This window comes from Lithobates pipiens, unplaced genomic scaffold (genome assembly GCF_037356315.1).
Source record: "Lithobates pipiens isolate NorthernLeopardFrog02 unplaced genomic scaffold, aLitPip1_a1.2 Scaffold_19, whole genome shotgun sequence".
Taxonomy (NCBI): Eukaryota; Metazoa; Chordata; class Amphibia; order Anura; family Ranidae; genus Lithobates; species Lithobates pipiens.
Window position 1 is genome coordinate 237,425,928 of NW_027507764.1, and position 7,816 is coordinate 237,433,743.

Genomic DNA, 7,816 nt, shown 5'->3' on the forward strand with positions numbered 1-7,816 from the left:
GCTGATCCAGAGACCAGAAAGAGACACTTCTCTTCTTTCTTTCTCCTTTTTTTTTTCTTTGGAACCTTAGGAGCATTCTTTGAGGAGACGGACACTCTTGCATAAGACTGCCGCATCAGTAGCCCCAAGGACCCCACAGGCAGCACCCAAACAGAACCCGAACCCTGGACCCTCGGATCGAAGGCCGACTGGGCCATCCGGGCTCTTGAAACTCTAGATGTAACATAGAGAAAAATAAATAAATTGCAGAAATCCTTCTGCTCTTAACATTGTTCCTGCCAGACTTTGAGACTCGCAGGACCTTTTCCCTCACTCAAACAAGTGGGGGTGCTCCTTCATGAGAAGGCCTTAGCATTCTGCTTCATGGGCTTTCTGCCCCCAAGATCCTGGTGCCGCCCCTGGGAACTTTCTCCTGAACCTGACGATTGAGACCGTTGAGACTGCCTAAAGGCAGTTTCCCCAGGCATAGGAGAGGCTCCATGATTAAAAAAGAACTGTTTGAACCTCCTTTTACTGGTAAAGAGAGCTTTACCCCTTTTGGGTGTACTTATCCACTCCAAATAGTCATACCCCAGGAAGGACACAGATTGGCTAAGGGTTTTCACCTGGTGCTTTGGCTGATCAATATCTCAGCCATGGACCTCTGCAAAAATGCACTAGTCCAAGCATAAGCCATAGGGCTTAAATGATCGAGTGCTTCATTGCATCTGTGAGACACAGTGCATGAAATACACCAGCCCCTTGCTCGGCCTGCTGATCAGGCAGAACTTTCAGGTATCTCACACCTGTTCCTTAACCCCTTGGAGTCCACATTCTAATGCATTGGCGTGACTCAAAATGTGCTCCACCACAATAGTGGAGCAGACGTTAAGGGGTTAATGGACTGGGCTACTCCAATTGCAGCCAGAACTGCAAAAGACATCTGGTCTTTAAAAGGAAAATCCAACCTTAACTTGCTGGATCCTTTAACATCAGTGCATTATCCACTGGGCATGTGAGACTCTGCTTACTGAGGTGATTACAGCATTAATAGCTGGAACCCCCCCCCCCATTTATTTCATAAAAATGTTCCCATTCAGAATACAAAGTTATGCATTTTTAGTGCTTTTTGCATCTTGCAGATTTGCACTACAGAACTTGTTCAATAGGACACCATGTTAAATGGACTCCCAGGTGAGGGAGGTTTAAATGAACCCTATTAGAAGTAGATACCTCAAGAGCTCATGGCAGGCAACAAAGGGGTTAAGTAAGGGAGTAGACTAACACCTGACTTGTGTGGCTCCCTGTTAGGATCCTCTGAAAAGGAAAAATAAGTATCTTCCAATATTTGGGAAGATCTACCTGATCCCCAGCCTCCCGCAACAAAAGGGCCCAGAGGATTAGATGGGAATCTGCTATGTTTAGTACTGCTATGGAGAGACATCATAGCAATAATCTTTTAAATGGTAGGAGAAAAACCTGTTTGTATGAAATACAGGGACAGAAGTGTTCTACCCTTGATGGCTTCATCTGACTGGCCGTATTTTTCTTTTTACCTCTCAGGGGAGGACAGACAGACATTCTTTTGGAAGGGTTTTTAGCTTGTTGCATACCATTAACCCCTTAGAACCCTTAGAGGGGTTCCTGGTCCCTTTGTCACTCACAGTACAAAGCAGAGGTAGTACCAGAAAAAGAATGTTTCACTTGCTAGGCTATAGTACATTACAATAACTGCTATTAGTCCTAGCTATACAGTACAATGTTGTCAACACAAAAGGAGATGCCTGTGTCACCAAACCTGCCAGCAACCACTCTGCTCTGTCCCTACACCGCCAGACTTCAGCTTTTCCTGTATAGCTTAAAATACTTCCTCCACGTGTGGCCGGCGTCTGATGCCGTTTAGCCACGACCCCCCACACGAAAATGCCCCCCCCCCTTTTCAACTAGGGAAGTGTATGAGTGCTGACAACATGGCGGCTGGCGGGGGGGGTATAAAATGGCCACGTTTTAGACTACTGGTCCTATGTTTCCAGAAAATGTATAGTTGGGGGGGGGGGGGGGGGCACCTTCTTTTTATTGTACAGGTCATGTGCTTTCAGAAGATATTTAGTTTGGGGGCTCTTTTACAAACTCTGAAAGCTGTAGGGGAAAAATTAGGAAAAATTGCAAAAATGGTCTTGTTAGTTAAGTTTAAAAGTGGAGCGCAGGACCTGGCTGGGAAAAGGTTAAAGAGACGCCATGAATGCTAACAGTTACATTTTTACATAGTTGGTCAGGCTGAAAACAAAGACACCATCTAGTTAACCAAAAGAAAACCTCTCTATATACAATCCTATACCCACTCTTGATCAAGAGGAAAGCAAAAAAACAAACAATAAAGCATGGTCCAATATGCTCCAGTGGGGGGGGGGGGGGGGGGGGTGGAGGATAAATCTAGTTTCCTCCAGATGTAAAGAGTGCCCCCTTGTCCTCTGCAATGACCTGAAAGTGAACAATTCAACACCCGTCAGTCTCCCTAACACTTACCTGAGGTCCCTTTCTGTCCAACGATGTCCACAAGTGTCTCAGCCGTCTGGGGTTCTCCTTCCTGATTGGGTGAGACACAGCAGTGGTGCCATTGACTCCTGCTGCTGTCAAAGTCAGCTAGCCAATCAGGGGAGAGAATGGGTGGGGCAGGGTCAGGGCTCCGTGTCTGAATGGACACAGGGAGCTGTGACTCGACTCAAGTGCTGAACAGGAGGGAGGGGCCAGGATCACAGAAGATGGACCCGAGAAGCTTTCTGTGCAAATACACTGCAATAGAGCAGGTAAGTATAACATGTTTGATATTTTTATAGGAAAAAACAACAACTTTACAATCACTCTAAATTTAGTTCAGCGAATCTTTCCTCATAGCTGATCAGTTTGGTTGCCCTTCTCTACACTTTCTCCAGTTCCCCAATATCCTTTTTGTGAACAGGTGCCCAAAACTGAACTGCATATTCCTAGATGAGGTCTTACTAATGATTTGTACAGTGATACAATTATGTCTCTTTCTCTCTCTGGAGTCTATACCTCTTTTATAACAAGAAATTATTTTACTAGCTTTAGAAACTGCAGCTTAGCAATGGATGCGATTATTAAGTCTATGACCTACCAGAACGCCCAGGTCCTTCTCCACCATTGACTCCCCCATCTGTTCTCCCCCTAGTACATAACATGCATGCATGTTTTTAGCCCCCCCAGTGCATAACTTTACATTTATGAACATTAAACCTCATTTGCCACATACTGTAGTTGTCCAATTAAATATTGCATCGAGATTGGCTTGCACTGTAAGTTGGAGACTTCTGCTCTCAAACAAACTGTCAAACAATTAAATGGCTGGTGTCATAACTGATCACATAATAGACAAAAGTATCCCTGCGCAATCAAAAATCTATTAAGCCTCAATTAGGGTTGCAGCCAAACACCGACAGAGGTATAAGCCCTACCACTGAAACATATAGCAACAAATCAAATAAATGGTGTTGCGCTCCCTTAAACTAAATAATATTAATCCATAGAATGCTAACCAATAAAAACATAAATTATCTGTGCATAAATTCTGATTCCCGTGATAAATCGTGATCAGTGATCAAAGTGACTAGTGCAACAAAGCATTCCAAACGAATATATATATATATATATATATATATATATATATATATATATATATGTAAAGAAATAGAAACCACATATATAAAATCGCATAGACCAAAGTAAGAATCGCATAAAATCACACAGTGATAGTGATGAATACCAATAAATAGATTTTCTTACTCGGTGTAAATAGAAACACATAAAATCGCATAAATAGAAAAGAAATCGCATATACCCATAAAGTGATCAATGCAAATAAATAAAGTATCACACAAAGTGTGTATAAAGCAAAATTAAATAGTGAAACATTCAGTGCAGACAAATGTAGAAGTCTCTCAAACTGCAAACAAAAATAAAAAAGTGGCAAAAAAATCCGTAAAGTGCTTCTCGTAGTAGCAGGTGCAATACAACGTAAACTGTGCACACTCTGGTGTCTCTTCAGTGTCAAGCAGTTAACATATAGGGTGGCCCCTTACCTTACTGCATTTATCACTTTATGGGTATATGCGATTTCTATTTATGCGATTTTATGTGTTTCTATTTACACCGAGTAAGAAAATCTATTTATTGGTATTCATCACTATCACTGTGTGATTTTATGCGATTCTTACTTTGGTCTATGCGATTTTATATATGTGGTTTCTATTTCTTTACATATATATATATATATATATATATACATACATATACATATATATATATATATATATATATATACATACATATATATATATATATATATATATTTGTTTGGAATGCTTTGTTGCACTAGTCACTTTGATCACTGATCACGATTTATCACGGGAATCAGAATTTATGCACAGATAATTTATGTTTTTATTGGTTAGCATTCTATGGATTAATATTATTTAGTTTAAGGGAGCGCAACACCATTTATTTGATTTGTTGCTATAACTGATCACATGTTCAATACCATGGCAACTGCAGATTAAACAGAGGCTAAAGCCCAATACACATTATTAGAAAATTGGACAAAAATATCTGTATTCTGGACAGTTGTTGGATTTTATGTTTGTAGTAAACTGCTTTCGAGAGCCAACGACTGTGCAGATGGAAATTTCCAAAAGGACATGGTGGAAAATGTTTCTCATAAGCTACCAGAACAAATGATTTGCATTTAGTTTGTACAGTATTCAACCTTAGAAAAATTGAATGAGTAAGATCGCACATGATCGGAAACAAGTACGACCCGGAAGAAGAATTTTCATAAGCCTAAGGGTCCTTTCACACGGGGCGGATCAGTTCTGATCCGCCCCGTGGATATCCGTTTGCTCAGCGGGGATCACTCCGCCGATCCCCGCTGAGCAGGGAGATGACAGGTCCGTCTCTGCACACTGCGCAGGGACGGACCTGTCACAGCGCCGCTCTCCCCTATGGGAGATCGGATGACGACGGACCACAGTGCCCGTCGTCACCCGATCCGATCTGCAGACGGATGGAAAAATAGCTTTTTCCTCCGTTACACTTTTTCGGATCGGAGCGGGTCGGATGTCAGCGGACTTGTCACCGCTGACATCCGACGCTCCATAGAGCTCTATGGAGCACCCGTTCAGGTCCGCCTGAAAAACTGACAGGCGGGCCTGAACGGGACGTCAGTGTGAAAGAGGCCAAAGAATGATTGCATGCATGATAATAAAAAATATTTTTTAGAGAGATATAAACTGAAATTTCTGTGATAGTGATAAGTTAATAGCAGTATAAAGTTTACGAGTATTCAGATTATCTCAGTATTCAGATTATTATTATAACAAATAAAGGGTTATAATTAATAGTTGTTATCATTATTAATACTATTTTTAAAATAAACACTATTATTATTTCTATTATTGATACCATGATTTCTGTATTTTTATAGGATTAAAATTACAATATAATTATTTACTTACTATTTATTTGCGAATAAAGGGTCACATGCACATTACATCACTTCTAGTTTCTACATTGGAACGTAAGCTATATACGTGGGAAGCTTTCCTCTGTGGTAAGAGAATTTTCCATACCATTAATAGCATTCTTGTTTTCAGCATGGTATGGACATTTTGGGAAAATCAGACGATCGTTCGTCCGATTTTCTAATAATATGCATTAGGCTTTAGATGGCAGCTTCCTTGGCTGTAAAGGAAAACATTGTTTAGTTAAATACTAAAACAGGTAAATATGAACAAGCAATAAACTTGACAGAGGTCTGACGCTTTTCCTGATTATCCAAATCAGTGATTCTGAACCAGGGTTCCTCCAGAGGTTGCTAGGGGTTCCTTTAGCATTGGGCAATTTCTGCCTCTCAGATAAGTTCCCACTCACAACATTGATCTTTTAGTTATCTGTAAGGAGGTAATTCTTCCCAATGACCACAAGTGTAAGGACCATTCCTCTCACTGATCATTACACTAATGTATCATGAGTTGTAGGTTTCTAATTTTTAGCAGGGGATCCCCAAGACTGGAGAACTATGTCAAGGGTTCCTCTGTGTTGAGAAAGGCTGATCCAAATGAAACAAAAAGTGTTGAGTTGGGCATTAACCCTGTAATGCCTAAAGGTAAAACAAATCTTAAAGAGGAAGTAAACCCTGATGAGTTTACTTCCTCTTTTTTTCCCTGCAAAGGTAAAGCATAATGGACTACTATGCATCGCATAGTAGCCCATTATGTGTCACTTACCTGACACAGGAGCCAGCGAAGTCGCGCTGTCCCCTGTAGTCCGCCGCATCCATCTTGCTGGTGGCGTCTCGCAGCTCCGCCGCTGTCATTCGGCGAAGCCGCGATGATGTCACTCCCGCGCATGCGCACGGGAGTCGACAAATGCGGCAGCTCCATTTTTGGAACTGCCGCGTTCAGTGCGCCTGCGCGCCGCTGTCTACGGCGCATGCGCCGTAGACAGCGGTGCCCGTTTTCGGGCAAATATCTCCTAAACCATATAGGTTTAGGAGATATTGCTTGGACCTACAGGTAAGCCTTAATCTAGGCTTACCTGTAGGTCAAAGTGGTTTGTAAGGGTTTACAACCACTTTAACACCTGAACACAGTTTTGCAACGTTGTCATGTTTTAGTAAAACTATATTGTTTGACTGACTTCCTGGTACAGCCCCTCCCCCAGCATGCACCAGGAGAAAGGGGTTAAGGGTCACAGTGATTCTGCACAAACATCACACACACACACATATATCTATATCATTGCAACTACTTCAAGTGGAACTAAACTGCTTGTGAACTACCTCCCAATCCGCTTCTGAGCCCACATGTTTAAAAAAACAAACAAAAAAAAACGTTGTGTATGCAGATGCCCGGCTAGTCTCTTCCAGGGAGCTCGGGCAGGGGAGGGGAGAGGATGCAACATTTGTAAGAATATTTGTCAATAGTCTTTACTACCACTTTTACCATTATTACCATTCAAAATCCAACTGCAATTTCAAAAAGTCTAGAATTCTGTCTGTGAAAAAGATAACACACTTACTGTTTATGGGGCCAATATGCCTTTACCAGGCATTGCATCTGTAAAAAGAAAAAAAAAAAAAAGAATGAGAACTGTTGTGGCCACTCTATGGCCCCTTTCACATGTGCGCACCGTTCAGATCCGCCTGTCAGTTTTTTCAGACGGATCTGAACTGTCGCTCCTTACAGCTCTATGGAGCGATGGATGTCAGCGGTGACATGTCCACTGACAACCGATCCGCAAAATCCAGAAGGATGGATGTCCCATTTTCCATCCGTCTGGGAGATCGGATGAAAATGGACAGGCGGTCCGTAATCATCTGATCCCCCCATAGAGGAGAGTGGTTCCTCTGACAGGTCCGTCCCTGCACAGTGTGCAGAGATGCACTTGTCATCAGTTGGCTCAACGGGGATCGACAGAGTGATGCCTGCTGAGCAAGCGGACGGCTAAATATGGATCCACAGGTCTGAAAGGGGCCTATCTCATCAGACCTGGCAGTTAAAGACAGCTTGCCAATAACTTACAATCCTCCTAAAGTGAACTGACATAACAATATATAACATAACTTTAAAGCGGTTCTAAAATCTGACATTTTTTTCCTTAATGCATTCTCTGCATGAAGATAAAAAAACCTTGAGTGCAGCTCCCCCCACAGCCCCCCCTTATACTTACCTGAGCCCCCTCTCAATCCAGCGATGTGACAAGAGCAGCAGCTCTTTTGGCTCTCTCCATACTCATAGACCCAGAGACATCAGCAGGAGCCATT

At 42.2% G+C, this 7,816-nt stretch overlaps 1 protein-coding gene across 11 annotated transcripts in view; it reads right to left on the reverse strand.

Annotated features, from left to right (window-relative positions):
• The window catches only part of STX17 (syntaxin 17), a 176,563-nt gene that overhangs the window by 165,499 nt on the left and 3,248 nt on the right, over positions 1–7,816 (reverse strand). For 6 of the 11 annotated variants that reach the window (XM_077491811.1, XM_077491803.1, XM_077491807.1 and 3 more), the window contains exon 2: positions 7,072–7,109. The exons of 2 other annotated variants lie outside the window; for them this stretch is intronic. The gene's annotated coding sequence lies outside the window, so the exon portion shown is untranslated. Of the gene's footprint in view, positions 1–5,507; positions 5,734–7,071; positions 7,110–7,816 lie in introns of all 11 variants that reach the window. 3 more of the 11 variants (XM_077491805.1, XM_077491809.1, XM_077491806.1) reach the window with 2 other exon arrangements.